Source organism: Otolemur garnettii, unplaced genomic scaffold (genome assembly GCF_000181295.1).
Source record: "Otolemur garnettii isolate 467f Iridium unplaced genomic scaffold, OtoGar3 scaffold00091, whole genome shotgun sequence".
Taxonomy (NCBI): Eukaryota; Metazoa; Chordata; class Mammalia; order Primates; family Galagidae; genus Otolemur; species Otolemur garnettii.
This window is the reverse complement of record NW_003852486.1, coordinates 1,475,153-1,485,490: the sequence shown is the minus strand read 5'-3', so window position 1 is coordinate 1,485,490 and position 10,338 is coordinate 1,475,153.

Genomic DNA, 10,338 nt, shown 5'->3' with positions numbered 1-10,338 from the left:
AAAATAGTAGACTAGATTTCACCCCATAAATATAAACAATTATTAATTGTTAATTAAAAATAAATTAAAATAAAATTTAAATACAGAGAAAGGCTAATTGATCAGTGTTTCACATATCAACAGCCTAATCCTCCATTCAAATTGATCCTATCAATCTTTTATCATTTAATCTATTGATAATTTTTGTCTAAATCAGCTTTCTGATTAGTCGCAAAACTATGAATTCTTAAGCATGTTATTTCTTCTGCATTTGTTCAATGGAATTATTTTTTATAGAAGATGTTTCTTTCAGCAGTTAAGTCAGGGGTGCAAGCTAGGGATGAATGGAATTGGAATTTAAATCTGGGTTCTCTAATTCTGAGCCTGGTGTGCATTTTATTACATCCAGTGGAAAAAAGCATTTCCTTTTGACTTATAATGATACATGAGTATAAACAGTCCAGCAAGCTAGTGTCTTATAATTAGCAGGAAGGTGAGATGGTTAGAAATATGTCATGGGGGAAGGAGTCAGTACTTACAAACTAAAGGAATTCTGTTAGTTATTCCCTGAGCAGAAAAAACAAAAGCTCCTGTGGCTCAAAGGAGTAGGATGCTGGCCCCATATGCCAGAGGTGGCGGGTTCAAACCCAGCTCTGGCCAGAGAAAAAAAAGCCTTAGAAGTAAGGGTTAAATGATGGTTCCCAGAAGAAAGAATAATGTACAATTACAGAAATTCCTTGTGGATTCTGAAAGGGCTAGTTTTTATTCACAAAGACATTGTAAAAGTCAGGACAAAGAAGATTCCCTCTTCTTCAGCCATTTGACTGGGCTGAAGGGTCCCTGCAGATCAAAATTTGGTGGCATAAGGAATTTCAGCTTCTTTTTAAACTTTCTGACTTTATTATACTCTATTCCTAGTTAATTACATTTATAGTTAAGTATCTTATGGTTAGAATGGTATGAAAGGGATTAAAATCCCTATCTTTCTCATATTTTACATACTTTCAAAAAGACTGACAGGCCATCAATCATAAAAGAAAATATTCTGTAATACTAATTACCATAGAAATTAATTAGAGAGTATGTCCTAGGTGCTGGTTCTCCTAAATATAGATACAAAGACAAGATTGGTAGTTGCCACAAAAACTAAATAATTAGAGATTTATATGTACATATAACTCTCTCTCTCTATAAAACAACTTGCCTGTCAAGAAGGAAAGGATGATTTATGAGGCTGCAACATTTGATAGAGTAATCAATGAGATACTCACTTATCTATTGCTCTCATAAGCACTTATTGAAAACCTAACATACCCTCTACTGTGCTAAGCACCAGATAAAAAATAATGAACCAAACACCCCTAGATACTCATCGACTTCAGAGAGTATGTGAGCAGGAACCAGACTGGAAATGATGTAATTTTCATGTCTGGTGATGCCTGCTATGGTAAGGTAAGAATGGGGCAATATAGGAACAATAAGTAAGCTTCTGGCATGCACTTTTTTTCGCAGTTTTTGGCTGGGGCTGGGTATGAACCCGCCACCTCCGCTATATGGGGCCCATGCCCTACTCCTTTGAGCCACAGGCACTGCCCCTGGCAAGCATTTTATTAAAAAATTTTCTGGCATACATTTTGAATGGTAAATTGCTTACCTCCACCAGAAAACAAAAACCATGACGTCTGGTATATTTGCCATTAAAAACGAATGTATTAACATCCTGAGTTATTTTGTGAGTCTGACTAACGGCCCCGAGACTGGTCAGTTCTAGTGAGCTCACCATTGAGAGTTAGGGTTTACTTGGTGGAGGACCCTGGTTCACATGGGTTACACCAAGATTTTTCTAATTACCAGATCCACTGGGCTGTTTTGTTTTTTTCCCCGCTTAATAAGAGTTGTGTCCAACTCTGTTAATCATTCTCTCTCTTGAAACTCGCTTTAGCCCTGATTGGTGACGCTGCTGCTTCCCGGCTTTCTGCGGGGCAGGAGCTTACCAGATGTCGTTATTTAGCATCTGGTGCGCATCTATCAATCAGTCTCTTCTGCAGGGGGGATGGTGAGTGTCATTTAATTCAGTGACTCAGTGAACTTGGGGCTGTCAAGAGAGCTACTACTGCACTGTTACCATTGCAGTATCTGATTAACCTAAATATTTAAATTAACCACCCACTCACTCTTTCTCACGTCGCTCTAATTTAATTCCCTGGGCGTCCCTACCTGGTGCGTCTCGCGCTATCATGGGTTAGCTTCTTTACCGACTTCCTCATTGGACTGGATCGTCCTGAAGAGCTTTTCGTCTGTCATCTTTTCCTCAGTTCTAAATCGTCAACTAAAGTGTCGGCACCATCAACAACAGCGACAGTAACGACGACAGGAGCCGCGGATTTGGGCTCTGCCTTTCCCACTGATGAATCACGTATGTATATAATGCACTACACCACTCTGTCGGCTTTAGCTTTCTCAGACCCTACAACGAAAGAATTTAAACTAGAACCTTTCCTGTTTTAACGTTTTCCTGCATTTTAGGACTTATAAATAAAAACGGATTAGGAAACTGGAAATAGCAAACTTCCCCCCACGAGTCACTTCTCACAAATTTCCCCTGGTTACCATCACGCCTACCACCCTTCCCCCACTCTGTGTTCAATTCCTTGCTTTCTTTGAGGTCCACTTTCAAATCTGTCAGAACCTCCTGTGCTCTTGGTTTTCATCTCTGCCAGCTTTGAGTCACAGGTGCAGGAGGCGAGGTTACTATGTACCCTGAACTGTCACCCTGGCAGGCCACGCAAGAGCATGAAGGACTCCTCAGTGGGGCAGGAGGGGTCCCTGCTCTTTGGGAGCCACCTCAGGGCCCAATTGTTCAAGTAACTGAGCTGTTATCATCTTGCACTGCTACAATCTTAATTGCCAGAAAATGCTTGGATGTTGGGCTTGGAGAGGACCTTGGCCCACCTGGACTCCAACCTTTCCAGTTGCTCTGGTTGGTTGTTTTGAAAGGAATCCCAACTTGTGAGATATAAACACAAAATCATCGATTGTTTTAAGTAACCACTGCTACTACTGTGACCCCTTTCTTGTTGGACAGCAGCCTCCCTTAATGCCTTTCTTTTAATAATTTTCCATTACTGGTACAGTCTCACTGAAATCGATAAACAAATCTTGTTCTTTACAAAACTTCATTTTACATTCTACTCAGTCTCCAGCTTCCCCTCCTGCTCCACCTACGGCTGAGCATAGAATATGCTAGGGTGGCTTGGTGCTATTAGGGCACAATCTCCTCCTTCTCTTCCCAGCGTCTGCCCCTTTCCTCGGTGGGAGGAGAGAAGAGAAAATGAAAAATAAAGCAACTCTCCAAAGTTTGTGAGCGCTTCGTTTTGTTGTGACTGCTTGACTTATATATGAATTCCACCTCCTAAGTGGAGGGAAGATTGTGCTGTTCCCTTTTCGGTAGTTGTCACCATTTCTCTGGCATTATTGGCTGCCCTTTCTCATTTGTCCGTCATTTGAATGTAGGTGCTATCATGGGAGTAGCTTTGTAGATTCTTCAGAGAACCTCTGTCCTGCCCATCTACGCAGCAGCAAGAGCGACCCATCCATCCAAGGGTCCATCAACTCCTCCTCTCCTCAGCCCTACCAGAGGCAGCCCACCCCACAGCCACTTCTTATTACAGTCCCTGTCTCACAAAGAGAAGCCCTTCTGAGGGGGAGAGACAATGTGGCTTACGCCTTTGTCACTTTGTTACGCCTACCTAATCAGAAGTATTTAAGTGCCACACAAAATGGCTAGAGACTGATTGGAATATAAAATTCAATGTCGTCAAGAACAGGATTATGTTTATCAACTCCAATGAGACTGTATTAGTAATGCAAAATTTTCAACTCTTAACCTCTATTATCCATCATTTCTATCTTGCCTTTTCCTGCAAACTCTAATAGTCATAGGTGCTCAGCCAGCATAATGCCTCATAAAGCTTAAGACAAAAGATGGCCACGAGCTCTCAGTTCATCGGAGGGAATGGTGCAATCATCCTAAACGTTGTGACAAAACATTAGGGTACCATGTTGAATGACTTTCTTCCCCATGTTTAAGTTCCTGGCCATTTGAACCTTAAGCTTCAAAGCCCGGCTTTGCCACTCACTAGATGTATAAGCCTAACCTCTGGTTTAAAACTGAGGAAAAGATGACAGATGTAGAAAACACAAACGCTAACGATACCAACTTAATAGGATTCTTTTGAGTACCTAAGGGGATAAAGTACGATGCCTGATATACAGTAACTTTTCAATAAATGTTTGCAATCATTATTATTGCTCTTCCATGTTTATTATTTTTATTGGAACACAGCCCCATTTCTCCACTGTTATCTCTGCCTATGGAAATCAAGTTTTTGACAAAGTCAGTGTTCTTGAGTGGAACCCCACTTGTGCATCTTTGTCTTATGCGGTGCTCGGGAGATTGCCACTCACATAGCTGCCGGCTCAACAAGTTAACAACCCTCTACAATTTCTCTGTGCACTGCATTTTTCCAAAATGGAAATTAGTCCATATACTGTTGACAAACCAAGGCACAATGTCAATATAATGTAGAAGTTGGTTAAAGCAACATTTTTCCGACAAGTTACTATTTTGTACTACCAAGGAACAGCAGCTGAACACTCATCTTACTAGTACAGTGGAACGCAGCCAGGGACAGGGCGCCCCACACAACGACCGTTCGCGTTAAGCTTTTGTTCTTGACTTACTTTTACCACACGTCTGTCTTGGGAGTGTTGATCCTATGGTTTTATCTGGCTTTGTGCATTTTCTTCCTGATGTCTCCTTTCATCCGACCTTTGAAAAAGATCAATTCCTATATCTACTGATTTTCTTTGTTTTTTAGAAATTGAACATATCTTTTTATCTGCTTTTTTTCACATAGTAGAAATGAGTGTTTATGTTAGTGTTCTAGTTATCAGTTTTCACGATCTGTCGCAATCCTTTTTTTTTAAATCAAAGACGTTATTTTTAGCACATGTTTTTGCAGGATGCAAGGATTTTTTATTAAAAATGCATATTACATGTTATAACAGAAACACCTGTGTTACGATCAAGAAATATTAATTACATGAGTGAAAAACATTTCTTCCCTCTTGGTTATATAAGGACTTAGCTCTTTCAATTACCTAACTTTTTCTTCCTTCGTTTAATCTCTGTTTTCTCTATTATTCCTATCAGCTAGCAAACATAACGTGGTTTCTCATATAAAATAAAAACCTTCCCCTGGTCCCGTATCTTTCTATATCCCCATCCAATAGCAAAACTTTTCAGAAAGTTGTCTACACGCTGTCTGTACTTCCTCACTTTCTATTCGCTATGGTTTCCTCACGGACCTCGTCGATGAAATTGCTATTATTTCGGTCCCAAGGACTTCTGTGCTGCTAAATTTTTAAAAATTATGTTTTCTTATCTTTGCTTCATCTCTCAATGACATTCAATGTAATGAATCATTTCTCTAGAACTGCACTGTCTTCTCAGCTTTAGAGACACAGTTTCATGAGATTCTTCCTATCTTATTAGCTGTTTCCTCTCATCTCTCTTCTGGGTCTTCCCCGTCCACCCATCTTCAAAATATTGAAGTTCCTCAACTGCCTTCAGAGTTACTCTGTTCTTTAACTGCTCGCTCTCTCTCTCTCTCTCCAGCTGATCTCATCTTACTCAGTGCCTTTAAACATCTACCAGTGATTCTCTTAATTCATAGCTCTCGTCCAGACATTACTTCTGGTCTCCCAACTTTTAGAACCTCATATTTAGCCTAAATACTTAGCCATAATGAAGATACTTCCAACTAAAACATCTGCCAACTGGAACATGTGGTTTCTCTCCCTAAATCTGGTACCTCCTCAGTTTTCACCGTGCACACCATGCAATAAGTGACATCACCATTTACCCAGTTATTAAGGCAGAAATTTAAGAGCTGTATTTTATGCTTTCCTTGCCTTCCAGTTCATGAATAGGTCCTGTCAGCACCATCCCCAACGTATACCTCAAACCCATGTACTTTTCTTTATCTTAGCTGGCACCTCTCTATGACAATCTAGCAACATATTTTATTGCCTCCTACCACTCCCATATACATATATGTGTGCTTCGATTTGAATGTTTATCCCCTCTTAAACTCACTCTGAAACTTAATCTCCTATGTGGCAGTATTCAGAGGTGGAAGATAATTTGGTCATAAAGGCTCTGGCATCACTAATGGATTAATCCATTCACCAATTAATAGATTAACAGGTTTTCATGGGAGCAGGACAGGTGGCCTTATCAGAACAGAAAGTGAGACCTGAGTTCACACACTCAGCCCCTCTCCCTCTGTGATGTCCTGTGCTGTCTTGGGTCTCAGGAGAGGGAATCCACCAGCAAGAAGTTCCTCACAAGATCTGTCCTCTTGACTATGGCTTCCCAGCCTATATCACTATGAGAAATAAATTTCTTTTCTCTATAAATTGCAAAGTCCCAGGTATCCAGTTATAGCAACAGAAAATAGACTAAGATATACATGAACAGCCTTTAAACTATTGTAAGCAAGGAGATACATATTTGTGTGGCTATACACACACATGCACACCATGTAGGTACATGTGTGTGTCTGCAGACAAGTGTGTGCACCCCCTTGCTTGAAACAGTTTAATGGCTTTTCCTTATGCTTCAAAAAAAGCCCAACATTCAGGCCCTCATGCTTTAGCTCCTGTGTGCCTCTCCAGTCTCATTTTATGTCATGTACCTCTTGCTCTCTATGCTTCTGTTCTGCTGTGCTACTCTTAATTTCCAGAGGTCTTCAAAGTTTTTCTTGTTATGAGGACTTTGACCTTCTCACTGCTTGACATATTCTTGTCCCAGCTTTGGCTTGTTCCATCCTATTCCCTGTTTAAATCTCTAGTTAAATGTCACTTTCATTGAAAGGCCTTCCTCAACCATCCTACCTAAAATAGGTTACACTTGTACTTCCATGGAGCAATACTATTTTTTTTTTTAATGGCCAGAGCCGGGCTCAAATCTGCCACCCTCGGCATGTGGGGCCAGCGCCCTACTCCTTGAGCCATAGGCGCCGCCCAATACTACTTACTTTTTGCAAACTTTAGTCAAAAGCTGTTACTTTTCTATTTGTTTACTTATTTATTATCTAGCTTCTTCAATAGAAGGTTTAAGGGAAAAGATTATGTGTCTCTCTATTTCTCTTGTGTGAGTAGCAACGAACAGAGGGGTTGGCACATATATACTTGTTAAACAAATAAAGAAACAAAGACATATGATTAAGAACATTCTTGTGCTGAAACTAAATATTTGTGTTGAGTTTAATGGTAGAAAGATGAAGTATTAGGTCTATATTCATATTTAAGCTGTCTTTATATTTGGTCATAATCACTCAACATCAGAGATTTCTGTTTTGAAAAGTATGCTGCACAGAATATTATTATTTTTTTTTTTTGCACAGAATATTATTAATAAACTTCAAGTCTTAGATTATTCATTCTGGAAAATAGGAATAGCTAAAAACTCTACTATCAAACTACATTCAAATGCTAACTTTAATGAGGTAGTCCTTGATGGACCTTGTATAGTGATTCATTCTTCTCTCTACTTTTCTTTTTCTGAATTACCTGAAACTCACATTCATAAGTACAACATGTCTTGATTTGATCATCACTGGATGGATTTGTAAATTATACACACAGAAATGGAAACGTAAGTGCTGGAACGAAGGGGGTAATTTTTGATTTTGAAATGGTCATCTGAATGATCCATAATATTTCTATTAATATATGTATTTTATCTCCAGTGAAAAACGCACATATTTTTTACTGAAAAAATTTGCCAATCCCCGATGATGAGAAACACCGGTTTATAGGAATGACCACCAGAGTGTCCTGAATTTTCTGACACTGCATCTCTCTCTAATTATCAATCCAAGGTTCAGATTACCGGGACCAATTATTCACTTGTTCTCTTGAACATCTATGTTCATCTGTACGTACCACCTGTTCTGAAGAAAGAAGAGAGGCCAGGAAGAGCATCACAGGGAGCTGCCTATGTTCCCGGCCTGTATTCCACTTTCCTCCAGACTTTTTTCCTTCTTCAAAATCTAGACCTGACCAGTTTATGAACTGACTCAGCAGAGATGAAGTAAGGCTAACGAAATTTTTATGATCCCCTCACATACATAGGCTCCCTCAAGATCTGGAAAAAGTCAAATATACTTGTAAAGTTTGCAAATACTAACTGTATTTGGGTAAGACTACTGTCTTCTCTCACTCAGCTCTCCTTGCTCACCCTTTCTCTACCGTTGGTGGCATGAGAGTAGCTGCAGGCAGTTTGGGGGGGGGCGGGTACAACTAAGGAGAATTTTAGTTGAGGACAGTTTAGTCGAGGATCAGATTAGATTAGGGCTGGTTTAGTACAATAGATACACATGGTCACAGTCACTTCTAAAAAGCTACTGCAAGCCATCCTGGTGTAGTCATGGGTTCCAGAAAACCTCCACTAAAGACCTGGCTTTCCTGACTTCAAAACACAGAGGTAAGGGCCAAAGGTCATGTTCAGTATGAAGCCATCCTCCAGGGCTTGGCTCTGGAAATTTGTGGCAAGTAAAGGAAAACCAAGGTTGAAATATTTGGACTCTGAGGCTAATCTTGTCCATATTTTTTTTCAAGCATCAGATATGCATAAAATTGTTAGCAGAAAACATGGTTTGTTTCTGTGTCTAATGAAAATAGAAGTTCCTTCCTATCAAGAATATACTCGATAATACAGAATAAAAAGCTACAAACACACCACAATGTTTTTGCCATGTGTAATGGGAATCAAACACTATGAATTTATCAGAATTCCAGTGTTTTTGAAGCACATGTCTGCGGCAGTAACACAAACCGTGATAATCTTGTGTGTGAAATTGAGGTCTCTATGCACCCCAACTGTCAAAAGTGGAAAATAAACACTGATCAATAATGCTAGAGGAGAGAATAAATTATATTTCTAGTTTTTCTATAAAAATTATATTACAACATCACTGACGGAGAGGAGATCAATGAATAGTGTGCAGCAAAGACACGCAGGAAATGAAAAGTATTATACCAGTGTGTCTAGCAGCAAATTCCTTATCATTTTCCCCTAAATTTTATAATGTTCATGCCATTTGTCAGCTTTTATACTAGGTAATCTTTTTTTAATTTACTTCTTTATACATACATAGTCTTTCTAATTAATGCAATACCTAACATTGTATTAATAATTTTATGCTCAAACTTTTAAGGAAGACTCTCTAAATGGTATAACTTTCTAGTCCCCCAAACTGTAAGTATGTAAGTCGGAACAGGTGAATTTACCTATTACCTATCAGAGCCTTCTCTGCTACCCACACACATATACAGGGTAGCCATAAAGTTCATGTGCAATTTAACATAGTTGTATCTTTTAAATTGCACATGACATTTATAGCCATGTTGTCTATTTTTAAAATCAGTACAATTCCCAGTTTTGACACAAAGAAGTAAAATGAAATAACATTATAGTAATAGATTATGTCCATGATGAATGTGTCACCTAAGCAGCCTCATGCGAGGGTAAGGTCCAGGCAGTGCCTGAGTTACAAACATCCAACTTATATACATTCAATTCTTACTCATGAAGGGAGGCTATTACAGTAGTCCTTGAGTTACAAACATCTGGCTGACATGACTCCCATGCTCACACTTAACAGAGGCTTGGTAATAGGTAAATGTACCTCTTCCAACTTAGATACAAATTCATCTTAAGAACAAACCTGCCCAGAACCTATCTTGTTAGTAATCTGGGGACTGCCTGTATTGGGGACACAATTGTTAGGAAAAGCATAGCTGTAGGTGATCTGATTTTCTGACAGGGAAGAATTTTAGGCTTCTCTGCCAGGAAAAGCAAAGAACAATCTTCCCTCAACATACATGGTAGTTTCTTTCCTATAAAGTCCAGTATATACGACCAGCGCAAAAAAAATTTTTTTTGCATTTATTTGTCAGTCATGATCAAGGCTCACACACATATAAAATATCTGGGTGGGCATTGAAAGGACAGGCAGCAGCAGGACACTCTTTAGTATCAAAGTTGCCGTGGTTGTTGCAGAGAGTTTGGTTCCCTGCTATCACTACACACGGCTGCGCTGTACCCATCACCGAAACAAGAGAACCCTTAGTGTGTTCACACATGTGGGCACACGTCCGCTCGCACTCTCACTTTCCCTAAAGGCTTTCTGCAGGTGCTGACACACGCATTGAGTGTGATTAGAAAGGTTCAGAATAACCCTTCCCCTTCCTGCCCCCTCCACCCCCTCAAACCCACCCTTACCCTCT